Source organism: Eumetopias jubatus, unplaced genomic scaffold, assembly GCF_037043125.1.
Source record: "Eumetopias jubatus isolate StellerSeaLion01/CBP00866 unplaced genomic scaffold, mEumJub1_p1.0 scaffold_3, whole genome shotgun sequence".
Lineage (NCBI taxonomy): Eukaryota > Metazoa > Chordata > Mammalia > Carnivora > Otariidae > Eumetopias > Eumetopias jubatus.
In genome coordinates, this window is record NW_028274809.1 from 129144517 (window position 1) to 129160165 (window position 15649).

The following is a 15649-nucleotide window of genomic DNA, read 5'->3' on the forward strand; positions in this document are numbered from 1 at the left end:
TATATGCTTATTTACTAACTTTGCAGATGATTCTGAGGCTCATTAGAAGCTGAGAACCTAAGAGTAACTTGTGTATAGGCAACTTTAACTCTTCCTATTTTTAAGATCTTCAAGACATTATGATATGTCTAGATGTAGACTTATTTTATTTATTGTGCTTGGGAATTTTTATTATTCTTGCATCTAAAGATTCATGCCTTTCATTAATTCTAGGAAATCATCAGCCATTATCCACCAAATATTACCTTTTCTACATTTTTCTCCTTCTGTAACTCCAATAACATGTGTTCTAAACATTTTCATTTTTCCTTCCCTATAGTTCCTAATGTAGATCTCTATAAATTAATATTCCTGATGTTTTCAAAGGAAAAAAATTTCTGAATAGGTGTATCTGTAAATGACTACCTCTGCAGAAATTTAATTCAACAACTACCCAACAGATACTGAGTGGCCTGCAAACACACTTCTAATCCCAGAGTTAGGAAAGAACTTTCCACTAAAATAGTATAGTACTGCAGTACCTTAAAGCTTAACCAGAAGAGAATTCCCAAAAAATATACCGTAAAATGGAATAACTGACCCTTCTAAGTGTATATTTGTGAAGTAAAATCTTAGAAGACATTCAAGACAAGTTTATATTATTTATATTTTCACATCTCAATGTGGTCTTTTACAAAAATGTCCCTATGTATCATATCTTTGTCAAAATGCAGTAAGTTATTCTTAAAATACTTCTCAGTGAAGAAACAGTCAAGCTGAAAAGAATCCAAGATATTTTCCTTTGACTTTAAAATTCATTTTGTTAATAGCTGTACTCACAGACTTACAGAAAATCTGTTTTCTGATATTTCGGGGACCTTTCATCAAATTTGGTGATTCAATTATTTTCACAGAAAAGAATGTCAGCAGTTTTAGAATGCTGGAACAACAGCTTCATCTGAACCTCTGGGTGCTTCTCCTCCACTTGAAAACATGAGAAGGACAAAGAGCTTGAGCAGAAATGGGGGAAGGGGCATATTTTTCCTTAACATGCTGATGGATGAATGAGAGATTTAAAACTTGATTGTTTAAAAAGCTAATGCTTTTGAGACTAATTATCTGTAATGATAATATGTCTGTGTGCTATGTAAATAAGGGCCTATAATGAGACACATCTGTCATAATGAAATGTGACACAAGAGAGATTAGACTAAAGCTTTCCCTACAGTGAGTTTTTAGGTAAACTTTTTCTCTGATTAATAAAATGTCTGTCCCATTGTTTGAGACATGGGTAGTGAGACCTGGAAAGAAATAGGACTGGATTGTTACAGGAATTTTTTATGGATGAGTTATGCAGATTCAACCTGATTATTTCATTTATGCTCAGCCGAGGCCATGATTGCTCCAACTGAGTCAGACATTGCCATGTTCTTTGTAGGCACAGGATCCTCTAGGAACTGAAGACTGGTACCTGACATTAATGTATGAGTTTATTTACATCAAGAAGCTCATTCAGAAGAAATTCTTTTTTTCTCTCTCTCTCATCATCTAGAGACTGTCATAAAACAGACAGAAATTTATTATCTGAGCCTTACCTTGTCTTACTCTCTTCCCTCACCTGTAACTTCCACCTGTCCCTTTCTGCTGACTCTTTCCCATTAGTCTAGAAATGTGCACGTCTCAGTCATCTTAAAAAAAATAAATTAACAGAAAACAAAGAAAGCCCTCTTTGAATTCTGACTATACACTTCACACTCGACTCACTGAAAGAATAGCACATTTCTCCATCTTTGCTTTTATACTTTCTTTCCACTCTCAAATCCCATTGTCATCTGGCTTCTGTCTGGATTAGAAATCTTGTTAAGACCTCTAATAGGAACAAGTGCCTATTTTTCAGTCTTTACCTTGTTTGATTGCTTCAGTGTACCCAACACTATTGATGACTCCTTCTCTTCAAGAGGTTCTTTACACCCTTGGCATCTAGGACTCCAGTTTTCCTGCTACATCTCAGTTCTACTCTCTTCCCTGGTCTCCTCCTCATCAATCCTTCCACTAAACACTGATGAGCCCCAGAATTCCGTCATGAGGCCCCTTCTCTTCACATTCTGCCTGGGCAATTCCACCCTTGCCCAGCTTCTCCTTAAGGCTGAGGATTGCAAAATCTGCATCTGCTATTCAAACTCTCTCCTCAGCTCCTGAGCTCCAAATCTATACATCCCACAGCTAACATGGATGGTAAACAGACAACTTGACTCAATGTAACCAGAAGAGCTTTACTTTAAACAAAGAAAGGGTTTTTTCCTACTGTATTCTTTATCCTCTCAGTTCTTCAACCAGGAGCTGAAGAATCAGCTTTGTCTCTTCTCTCTCCCCCTTGTCTGACCTCAGTATCACTAAGTCCCTACCCCCTTCTTCCATTCTCAATGTCTCACCTATCCCCTTATCTTCCTTTTCAATGTCACTACTATAGTTCACACACTCCTTATCCCTTGCCTAGAATATTGTCTCCTAACCAGTCTCCCTATCACTATATTTGCTCCTTTCCAGTCCATTCAATTCACTGCCAAAGTGATCTGCCTAAAATTGCAAATCTCATTCTGCTGTTGAAAACCCTCTACACTGGACATATCTTATGCACCCCCTCAGATCTTTCAGCCTCCCTGTGTCCCAGGCCTCTGCAGCTTGCTCTGCCTTAACTACAACTACTTCAAACATCTTAATGCATGCCTATAGATATCTTCTGCCTGAGGCCAAGGCCTGGAGCTTCTAGCTCCCCTCCACCACTTCCTGGCTCAGAGGAAGCACCACATGCTAGTCCAGGTTCTCCAAGAAGCAAATACCAAGATTCAATTAAACATGTGTTGCAGATCTGATCCTGACTGAAGGAGAGAAAGAAGGAAGGAAGGTTGTATAGAAGCATCTTAGACTCCAGTGCAGTTCTAAGGAAATGCTGGCAGGGCCACCAGGAAGTCCTCAAGCTAAAATCTCCTCTTAGAGGAATTCCTGTCTCCTAGGAATAGACCTGCCTTACTATCTCCACTATGATCAATCACTGGGGCAGACTGAGGAAGTGTGGCCTCTGTACAACACAGCAGGCTCTCAGATCCACCAAATTATACGGTTGGATAGACACAGCAGCAATCTACGTATGACGGAAGTGGCACGTTTGTGATGGGGCTGGAGCAGGTCCAAAATTATGAGTAAATTACTGTCAGCTCAGACTCCCTGCCACCCACTTATACTACATCAATGCTTCTCCTTCAACCCATGAATTTCTAGGCTAAGTCTCAGAGGAAGAAGACACAGGACTGGCTCATAGTGTGTCAGAGTGCTATGTTGGTATAGCTGTAAATGGACAGTTACTATATTATAGTCCCAAATGTGGGTGACTCTGAAAGATGGTCTGACATCATGACCCTGAATAATCTCCTTGACCAGCCCACTGCTTGTGCAATAAGCCACAAACAGAGTAGACGGGGTAGCAGGATGAAGACTGTACATGGGCCTAATAACAAGGTCTTCTTGTCATCATGACCAATCTAGCTACCACCACTTAGGAGTGGCCAATGTGCCAGCATAAGAGACGAAAGATGTACCCTCAACATATCACCATCCCTGTAGGTGTCATCCAACCTACCTAGCAGCAAGTCAATTTTTCCACGTTGGAAGGACAGTAATTATTAACCCACACCAAAACTGATACTTACTCTGGATATGTGGTTGCCTTTCCTACCTGCAGTGCCTCTATCAACATCACCATCAAAGCACTTAAAGAATGCTTTATCTTTGGGATGCCTGGGTGGCTCAGTCATTAAGTGTCTGCCTTTGGCTCAGGTCATGATCCCAGGGTCCTGGGATCGAGCCCTGCATCGGGCTCCCTGGTCCATGGGAAGCCTGTTTCTCCCTCTCCCACTCCCCCTGCTCATGTTCCCTCTCTCGCTGTGTCTCTCTGTCAAATAAATAAATAAAATCTTAAAAAAAAAGAATGCTTTATCCTTCAACATGTTTTCCACACAATGTTAGCTCAATTGTGGGATGTTTTTCTATAGCCAAAGAGGTGTAAAAGTGGACTTATTACCAGGAGACTCAAAGATAACACTATGTACCCCACCATCTAGAAGCAGCCAGACTAGAATGACAGCCTGTAGAAGGCTAAACTATGGATCCAATATCTTGTGGGGTTTGAGAGCTGTCTTCCAAGAAGTGGTATACTGGTCAAATCAATAGCTGATATATAGTACCATATAACAATAAGTATATATGGGTTCAAGAAGCAAGAGAAGTTTGAGTTGCCCCCTCATCATCAAACACAGGGGTCCATTGATAGTATTTGTGCTTCTACTCCCTGCAATCTAAGGTCCTTCCCAACTAGTATTCCCAGAAAAGGGATACTTCTGCTACTGTATATAATAAGAGTCCCACTGAACTTAAAGTTATGACTACCACCTGACTGTTTTGAGCTTTAATGCCAATAGTCCAACAGGTAAGGAAAGGATTTACTGTCTTATTGAATTAATTAAAGAGTTGGTGTTACCACCACAGAATGGCTTCAAAGGGGATAATGTCTGAAATCCAAGGGATCCCCTGGGTCTCTCTCAGTACTTACATACCCACTGCTAGTGGTTAATGGAAAAATGCAGGAACAATGACCTAAAAAGTACAGGGCAAACAAAGGGTCAGACCACTTGAAGCTCTAGGTCACCTCACCAAGAAAACAACATAGACCAGCTAAAGTTGGCCCAAGACAAAGGAAGTATAAAATGTGTGATAGAGGAGAGAGATGATAAATATCAATAGAGCCTCAGAACCAGCCCCAGTACAGAGATTATAGCTTATTTCACTAAACAACTTGCCTTCTTTCTGGAAATCACAAGTTACCTTCCTGGGGGGAATTCTGTGACTGACTGATTTGTTCCTCCTTTCTGTGGGGAAGCAGTAAGAGCAATTTGTTCTCACAACAATGGAAGCCCAATATTATATCAAAGAAGCTACAGATAGTGGAAGGTCACAAGCATATCTGAGGAGCGCAAGAGGTCATCTGTACTGGGCATATCTTATGTACTGCTTCAGATTCTCTCAGCCTCACCTGTTGATCAGCCCTTGGCTATTTGTTCTATCTCAACCACCGCCACAATGACCAATTCCAGACTCAGATGGAGCACCATACTGCAAGGCATACAATCTGGCTCTCTAGAAGGTCCCAATGATGCATTCCAAAAGTAGAAGTTAGTTATTAATACCCCATGGGTTAGCTCTGTTCAATGGGAGACAAGAGAGAAGAAGATCCTAGCAGAAAAATTCTCTTTCCATACACTCTCTGATGGAATGCTCTGAGGCACAACTCTTCTATAAAGCCTATTTGGAGCTGTTTCATGTGGCTGAGAAACTGGCTCTGTTTGTGAAGCGATGGCCAGCTTCATAATGAAGACCTTGTGTTACCCTCCCATCCTTCCCTGACTTATTGCACTTTCCCTCACACTCACTGCCCTCAGATTACCTCTTCAGGAAAGCATTAGCATTTAATCCTCACCTAGGTTCTGTTTGATAAAGAACCTGGGCTAAGTTTCATTTTCATCGCACGCTCCACCTAAAGAAAACCTCAGATCTGGCTCCTGCTGTCATTTTCAGTCTCATCACCTATGGTCCCCTCATGCTCATCTTTTGGCGATCAAGCAGTTATTCACAGGGTTCCAAGCTAGCTGCCTAACTTTTTTCACAGAATCATATTTCTGCATCTGCTCCTTCCTCTGCTTGGAGAGTGCTCTCCCACCCACTCCTTCTGGTGAACTCCCCACAATGCCATGGGTGAAGTCAGACAACAGTCAATCCAGCACTTCACAAAACTCCACTACAGTTAATGAAAATGTTTAGAAGACTCTTGAGTCTCCTTGCCTAATACTGAAAGATTAAAAATTTAAAAAAGCCATGTATGATTGGGTAAATACTTATTCTTCCTACTATGGTAAAAAAAATACTTGAAATACAAGAAAATCACTATGGAGACAAACTGAAATGCATTCCTTTATCAGCAAATGTAACTGAAAGATTCTCAGCAAACACTGCTGAAGATGTAAAGAAATAAGCATTAAAATAAGTTATATACTACACATTTTCTGTATAGACAGAAAAAAGTAAAGCTATTGCTAAGAAATCAGCTTATGATATTATTAGTCTGGCTTAAAAAAGAAATACAAAATAACTCATTTTCTTATGAACAACTAAAGGAAAACATATACCAAAGAAGATATATTCTCAATGGTAACTTCCTTAATAGAAACAATGATTTATGAAAATTTTTGCTTAATGGAACAGAATGGCTACTTTAAGTGGAATAAAAAATATTCTGGGATGAAGTCATAGAAATATTTTCACATATGAAATCCTGCACTAAATCATTCATAGTCAAGATGTTCCAGCAAAGAAGTTGAAGCCAGAAGTGCACCAAGTGCTAAAGATGTCAAAAATGTAGTTAACTTTCCATGAAGACAAGATCTTTAAAATAAAGATTCTTGTACAATACTTTGTAATGACATGAGAAATAACCATGGTAATCTTTTGAATGACAAAGAGGGTTTTTTTCTCTATTTGTGACAAAATACATTAAAGATTTGTTAAATATAAAGGCATTACATATCTTTTTTATATAAAGCACCATGCTCCAAATTTGCCATCTTTTTCGGGATGACAAGTAGCTGTAAGGATATGGTGTTTGGAAGATACTTTCAAAGACGTAAATACCCTTAATCACTTTCTTCAAGGTAAAGCTGCCATTTTGATAATTTTGATTTCGACAATGAGAAAATAACAGTTTCTTGAAAGAAACATACTCTAGGGAGAGTATTTTGAAAAATGGATGTTTGAAATTATTTCCATTATTAAATGATCATATAACAGACAATAATGTATGCCACCTGTAACAACTCTCTTATGTGCTCACATTTTAAAAGTTGACAATACATTTTTCAAAACTGTTTCAAATCGTCCACATGTGGAATTTCAGTGAATCTATACCCACTTATAAAAATACATAAAATTCAGGACCTTTGAATGAGTTTGCATAAACAACTGATTGATATCATGGAAGATGGACACCTGGTGGGTGATTATAACTAAAATCTTTGCATAATTGGTGAATGAAATTAAAAAACCAGCATTGTGATTGAGCAGGCATAACCAACAATGTACATCTTCAATCTGGATATATGTGTCTTTGTGAGGTATTTTTCTACCATGACCACCATTAGAAACAACTATGGAAAGAAACTGAGTTTGTTTGTTTGTTTGTTTGTTTGATTACTGAGAGAGGGAGAGAGAATAAGGGCATGAGCAGGGTGATTAGCAGAGGGAGAGGGACAAGCAGACCCCTCGCTGAGTGCAGAGCCTGATGCAGGGTTCAATCCCACGACCCCAAGATCATGACCTGAGCCAAAATCAAGAGTTCACACACACACACACACACACACACGCACACACACATATACACACACACACACACCCCAGAACATTATTCAGCCTTAAAAAGGAAGGAAATTCTGAACAAGCTACAATATGAGTGACCTTAAAGACATGTGACATGAGATAAGCCAGACACGGAAGGACAAATATTATATCATTCCACTTATTTGAATATTTGAAGTACCTAGAGTAGTCAAATTCATAGAGACAGAAAGTAGAATGGTGATTGCCAGAGGCTGGGGCTAGGGGAGAATGAGAAGCTGCTGCTGAATGGACAGAGAGTTTCAGTTTGGGAAGATGAAAAGTTCTGGAGATGGCTGTACGATAATGTAGATGCACTTAATGCCACTGACCTGTGCACCTTAAAGTGGTTAACTTTTATGTTATGTCTATTTTACCACAATAAAAATAATAATAAAATAATAAAAAAGAGTATATGACTAAAATGTCTGTACATCTGAATGTCAGATGGTGTGGATAGATGATGGAGCATTCTTCCTCCTCAGCACAACTGCAAATGCTCAATTAATGCTTGTGAAAGGAGAAAGGAAGGAGGGAAGGAGGTCTACCTTGGAATTAAGAAATGGAGGCATTATGTCCTGTGTATCTTTTTGAAGGATACAAACATCGGGCACCCTGGAATATACCACCACCATGTTCTAGAACATGGAGACTTTTCTTGACATCTAACCTGCCTTTCTCCATCTTCCCAAATTCTGTCCCCATGGTGTTTTCAACTTCACAATAGCTGCCCAATTTGTAAATGCTAAGTGGAACTTCTGATAACTGAAAAGCATGCCTCAGTGAATACAGTAGGAAATCCATACTACTTTTCCCAAGCTGCAAAAAGAGCTGCATTCAGGCAAAAGTCTCCATTGATATCATGTACAGAAAAAAAGGGAAGTCTACCCACATGCCTAATACCATCCACAGACAGGCTCAATGTAATAAGTATCTACAAGTTTGCTGAGCCATGATCCGGAGCCTAATCATGATGAATTAAAATAAGCAAACTTTGCTCATTTTTCTCCTCCCAAATTCTATGTTTGGGATCTTATTTTAATTGAAATCTTTGGAATTAAATGCTATTAACATTGATATACAATATATGGTAATTCTTTTAAAAGATAATGAAGTTTAAAACTCTGCAGTGGTCTCAACTTAAAATATTATTCTATGCCTAGGGCAAACCTCAAAGACAACAGTCTCCTTTTATTAAAGATCACCTGGAAGACAGATAATATTTAATATGTGTGATGATAAATCTACAAAGAAAAAGAAACATCAAAAGGCTGCTGCTAGAATCTATGGTATCCTAGTGTTTAAACACTGAAAAACAAATAAAATGTCATTTCATATTTAAAGCAAGCATGCTAATCTCCAGATACAGGAGTTCTAGGAATTCTTTCTTCCTTTAAAAGGAAAATGATATTCTGACAGTAACTTCTTATATTAATATTAATGCATTTTCTTTTACAAATAAAATTAATGCTGGCAGCTCTGCTGGCTAGGAAACAAAATTTAAAAGGAAAGGGAGGAAATAAAATAGGAATATGGGATGGAAGAACCCTTGCTTTGCCATTATTTTAAAATCTCCTCATTTGAAAGTAACTCTATGGGGGCAGAAGCCATATCATTTTGCTCATTTCTATATCCTCTCAACAATGCTAGCACATAGTAGGTATTTCATAAATATTTGTTAAATGGATAAGTAAAAGTACAAAGTTAGGCCTCCATTAAATGTATTTCAAAGAAAAAATTGCCAAAAATAGGCCAAAAAGTTAGTTAGTTACAGAACTGAAACCTCATCTCACTAGGATGACATGATTGGCATATGACTAGTTAGTGGCAGAATTTCAACTTACACTAGTGTCTTCATTCCTTTCCCCAGAAATTTATGCTATAGCTTACAGGAGCAGAGTGAAGACTGTCCCTCTATGTTGCCACATCAGCCCTTCTCTAGCTATTCTCCAACAGCAGAGATAGGAAATGAAACAAGGAAGGATGACTGTCCAGTTTTCTTCAACCACTAAGAATAAAGGGAGAGAGCAAAATGTCAACAGGAGTGGAAGTAGATCTTGAAAGAACAAGGGAGAAGAGGAAAGGACCAGAAAGAACCATACTTACTAGATCTGAAGATTTAGCATCATTTCACAACTCCCTTCATTTGTTCTGAATTAATGTTCTCTGGGGTTCTTCTCAATACTAGCCTTCAACATCAAAGAACTGATTACAATGCTAAATGTTTTTTCCTACACCAAATGTGTACCATATTATTGAGCCTAAAGGAGATGTACCACTATACACCAGGCCAAAAGTAATGTTTCATACAATCAGGATTTTATTTTTCCAACTACATACCAAGGTTACATCCCAAGGTTCCAACTACATACTTTTTTGGTAACAGATGTAGTTGCATCCTTACTAAAATGACTAAACAATTTCTACTTTACTGAAAAAAAATAGAAGTTTCTATTTTTATTAAAAAACATGTCAGGGGAAAGAAAAACAATTGTAAAACACAGACAATATTTAGATGCCAAAGAAAATAGGAATATTGCATTTGCTTTTAAATAAGCTATAAAAAGAGATGATCTAGTTAGAAAGCACTGGTCAGTGTACATGGTAGAAAAGCAGTATCTGTCCTCTGTTCTGTCATCTCTTCAGTTTTAGTAGAGCTAATGCTAAGATTTATCATCAGTCATTACCCAAACCCATCTGTAGGATTTCCTAATTCAGTCATGAATATAAGCATAGAGTTCAGGTACCAGGGAAGCCCTCTTCCTCTATGTTGCAATTATTATTATTATTATTCAAAAGTTTTAAAGACCCTGGCTTAAAGAAAATTAGAATGATTTGTTTGCTACCAGCTTTTCACACTCCCTTAATAGGCTAATGTGAATAGAGAATCTCCAAAAAGGGATCTAATATGAACTGTTTTCCAAACTTTTTTGGCACCTTTTTTTTCTCAAAGCATCTTGGGAAGAAAATGTCTTTCTCTCTTTGCCTGTGTCAGAAAAGGCACCTTAAGCCATCCTTAGCTTTAACTTCCTAGTGGAAATAAATTCTCACGTTACTTCCCTATTTAAAATATGTCAGCAGTTTAAAATACTTCAGGTTAATTTAAGAACATAACATAAAATCCTGATTTCGGCTTGTAAATCTGACCCGTAGCTTCTTCCCTTAACCTCCCCCAGTTAAGCCCCTAGAAGGTGCCCTGCTGTCTCTGCGCACGGTCATTCCACTGCCTGCAAGAGCTGCCTTCCAGGGAATAGCCCCTCCTGGTGACCTGGCCTGGCTGATGTCACTGTGCCCAGTCTGGTCTGGGTTCCTCCTGCCTGTGTTTCCATGCCTGTGCTTCGACCACAGTTCTAGTGACTGTTCACTTCTGTCTTTCACATGCCTTCTGCATAATAGGTACTGGATAAATGTTTGTTAAAATGGTGGATGAATGAAGAGTTCTCTCCTAACACAAATGATGGGGATGGGAGGAGGGATTTAATGTCAACAGACTGTTAAAGAACACTCTGCTGCTAAATCCTTGGTTTTCCATGTGGCATATTGTGTAGCCTATTTAGATCACTAAGGAACTGGCCAGAACCCTACCCATTTATGGTAAGAGAAAATTTTGCTTTTATTTTTAACCATATTAGACATATAAACAACCTATAGCATAAAATCTACACACATATAATCTTCCATCCACTGGTGAGTCATTCATCTATGATTCTACTTCTCTATTACTACTAGATTCCCTTTCTTGACATTTGAGGATTCTAATTAGCAAGAAGCTGAATTTTTTTTTCAGTATCGTAGAAAAGGGAAAGGAAAAACAACGATTCCAAATAAATATCAGACCACTGTAGAGTGGTACATTTATGCCTTATGAAGCAGGACATACAGGTCCCAATGGGTTCGGGATGTAGAAACTAGGATACTGTCCTATGCAAATGAACTAACATGGCCAAAAGTCTCTGACTGCATGCTTGCATGAAGCCTCCAAATCCTAACGAGCTCCCTCGCTGCAGCCAAGAGCTGCAATCTGACAGGGCTGCCAACAGCACTACCGAATTGCTAATGGATTTTCCTGCTTCTCTGCTCAAGTACAACAGAAAGGTTGTGTGCTAAAACTTCCAATTAGTAAGAGGGAAGAAAAAGAACAATAATTTTCTGAAATCATAAACTAGCGGACTTTTTACTTCCTCATCCCATTGCTTTTGTTTCCCTCTTCAGTTTAATACAATCCTGAAGTCTAATTTAAGACATTCCTAACTTATTATTTATATGGATTATGGTAATCAGAATCAGGATTACACTTATACATGGAGGAAGTAATCATCCATTTGGTGTGACCACCTGTACGATGTACTTCCCTTCTCAAAAATAATACCATTTCTGAAAGCCTGAAGAACTGAGAGCTAGAATATAAGATATTAAAGGCCTATCTTCTTGGAGAAGTCTGTTGGGTTTGGCCTTAGGCAGTATAATACTTTATACTAACATGTTTGACATTCCTGTCTCTATATACACAGTCCCACAAGTATGAAGGCATTAGATACCTAAAGGGTCAAATTGTTTTGGGAAAATAGAACTGTACCCCTAAAGACTTTACCTACTTCATAGTTTTGCTTAGTGACAGAATTTGTTTAAATTACATATGTACATAATTCATTTTTGTCTGCCCATTTAATCTATCATAGTGCTAAGCACTCTCTAACTATGTGGTGAATTGAGTAAATCAATGTTTTTGACAGACAGGATTTAAAAATGTTTAAAAACAAAATGAAGCAAAATCAGAACATTTTTATACAAAAAATGTTAAAATTGATTAGTGTTAAATGTGTCAGAAATTTTGATTCACTGTAACTTAGAAGGATGGCCCTTGGAGTTATGGGATGAGTATGTCCTGATCTTGGGATAATGCAGATCCACTACACTGAAAGAAGCAGGTCTGGTTTGATTCTGCTCTGAGCATAAGGTAATGCCTGGCTGGTTTGTCCAATACCATATCTCTGTGCTAGTTACTGAACAGAACATTGAATTAGGTATGATCTTTGCTTTGTATACACTGATTTAGCACTAGCTCTATTTCACCAATCCTGAAGCAAAGCAAAATATTTCAAGTTGAAAATATTACTCATGACTCTTAAAAACACTTATTCCAAGATGTTGTGGTAGATCGAAAAATGGCTTCCCAAAAGATGTCCATGTTGTAGTCCCTGGAACCTGTGAATATTACCTTATTTGGGAAGAGGGTCTTTGCAGATGAGATTAAGTTAAAGATCTTGAGACAGGGAGGTTATGCTGGATTATCTGGGTGGGCACTAAATGCCATCACATGTAACCTTGTAAGAAAGATATGAGAGGGGCACCTGGGTGGCTCAGTCTGTTAAGCGTCTGCCTTCTGCTCAGGTCATGATTCCAGGGTCCTGGGATCAAGCCCCACATCAGGCTCCCTACTGATCGGGGAGCCTGCTTCTCCCTCTCCCTCTGCCACTCCCCATGCTTGTGCTTTGTTATGCTCTCTCTCTCTCTCTTTCTCAAAATAAATAAATAAATAATCTAAAAAGAAAGAAAGAAACAAACAAGAGACAGACACAGACAGGAGAAAGTAATGTGAAAATGGAGCAGATCCTCGAGTGATGCGGCTATTAGCTAAGGACTGCCAACTGCCACCAGAAGTCAGGAGGGCCAAGGGAGGGTTCTTTCCTAGAGCTGCCAGAGGGAGTGTGGTCTTGCTAATACTTTGATTTCAGACTTCTAGCATCCAGAACTGTGAGAGAATTTCATAGTTGTTTTAAGTTGTGTTGAGCCACCAACTTTCTGGCAATTTGTTGCAGCAGGCACAGAAAACTATGGTGTAGTTTTCCCTAAAAAGAAATTACAGACAAGGAAGGGCAATAATACAGGTTCTACATAACAGTATGAAGTAGCAAGTCACAAGTACCCCAAGAAAGTGCAGAAGGCTATTCTTGGAAGTTTACTCTTGTAGAAATATATAAGATGGGGGAAAAAAAAAAACCTAACTGCCAATAGGAAGATCTCTTTGAAAAGTATGGTTTTACTGCAACATACTAGATAAGTGCCTAAAACTTATCATGTTCAGTTTGAAACACACTAACTGTAAAATGTTGGCAAGACATGTACACGATAATGAAATTCAGGAAGGAGGAAATGTGGAATGGCCCAAGAGAGAAGCTGGGGCTGGACATGTAGGTGGGAACATCATCTATACATGTGATTGTTACAGCCAGTACATTGGGTAAAACTTATAAGAGATAGAGTGTAGAATACTCATTCTTAAGTAGAGAGGGAAGTATGGAGAATGTCTCTCTGGGGAATGCAACAGAATTACCCTGGATTTTTCAAAGATATGCCACTGTGAGTCACGGTGTTACAGACCCATCCCTCAGGTATACTGAGGAGGAACAAGGCTGAGAGGAAATGGTATAGACAGAGCTTCCCAATCAGCATGTCCATGACACTCTGCCTTAAATGGGCTGCAGGTCTGTGGCAAGAAACTTCAGTATGGTGAGCAGATTTTTTTTCTAGTAGATTCTTGAGGGGTCAGAGTTCTCCAGTCTCCTTCAGCCATGAACAGCTTCAATGTGAAACTCTTTGCAGAGTGGCCAAAGCAGAGCAGGATCCGATGATGTGCCCTGTGGAACCCTCACTCTTCCACGGTAGCCATAAAGAATTTGAAGAGATCATCATTTTTTTTTAAATGGTAGAAATTTTTTTTTTTAAAGATTTTATTTACCTGACAGAGAAAGACACAGTGAGAGAGGGAACATAAGCAGGGGGAGTGGGAGAGGGAAAAGCAGGCCTCCCGCCGAGCAGGGAGCCTGATGCGGGGCTCGATCCCAGGACCCTGGGATCATGACCCGAGCTGAAGGCAGACGCTTAACGACCGAGCCACCCAGGCGCCCCGAAGAGATCATCATTTTAAAAGTCTTGGTTAGAGGGAGACAAACCATAAGAGAGTCTTCATCATAGAAAATAAACTGAGGGCTGCTGGAGGGGAGGTGGGTGGGGGGATGGGGTAATTGGGTAATAGGTATTAAGGAGGGCACGTGATGTAATGAGCACTGGGTGTTATATGCAACTGATGAATTACTGAACTCTACATCTATGACTAATTATACACTATATGTTAATTAATTGAGTTTAAATAAAATAAGTTATTAAAAAAAAGTCTTGGTGAGGAATTGCAAGCCATCCAAGTTCATTCTATGAGGCCAAGACTACCCTGATACCAAAATCAGGTAAAGACTCCGCTAAAAGGAGAACTACAGGCCAATATCCCTGATGAACATGGATGCAAAAATTCTCAATAAAATACTAGCAAACTAAATCCAACAGTACATCAAAAGAATCATCCACCACAATCAAATGGGACTTATTCCTGGACTGCAAGGGTGGTTCAATATTCACAAATCAATCAGTGTGATACACCACATTAATAAAAAAAAAAGGATAAGAACTGTATGATCCTTTCAACTGGTGTAGAAAAAGTATTTTACAAAGTACAACATCCATTCATGATAAAAAAAAAAACCTCAACAAAGTAGAGATAGAGGGAACATACCTCAATATCATAAAGGCCATATACAAAAAACCAACAGCTGATATTATCCTCAGTGGAGAGAAACTGAGAGCTTTTCCTCTATGGTCAGGAACAAGACAGGGATGCCCAATCTCACCACTATTATTTAACATACTACTAGAAGTTCTAGTCATAGCAATCAGACGACACAAAGAAATAAAAGACATCCAAATCAGCAAGGAAGAAGTCAAACTTTCACTATTTGCAGATGACATGATACTCTATATAAAAAACCCAAAAGACTCCACCCAAAACCTTTTAGAACTCATATACAAATTCAGTAAATTCGCAGGATACAAAATCAATGTACAGGAATCTGTTGCATTTCTAAACACCAATAATAAAGCAGCAGAAAGAGAAACGAAGGACTAAATCCCATTTACAATTACACTAAAAACATAAGATACCTAGGAATAAACCTAATAAAAAAGGCAAAGGTAAAAAGATCTGTACTCTGAATACTATAGAACACTTATGAAAGAAATTAAAGATTACATGAAGAAATGGAAAAACATTTCATGCTCATGGTTGGAAGAACAAATATTGCTAAAATATCTATATTACCCAAAGCAATCTACATATTTAATGCAATCCCTATCACAATACCAA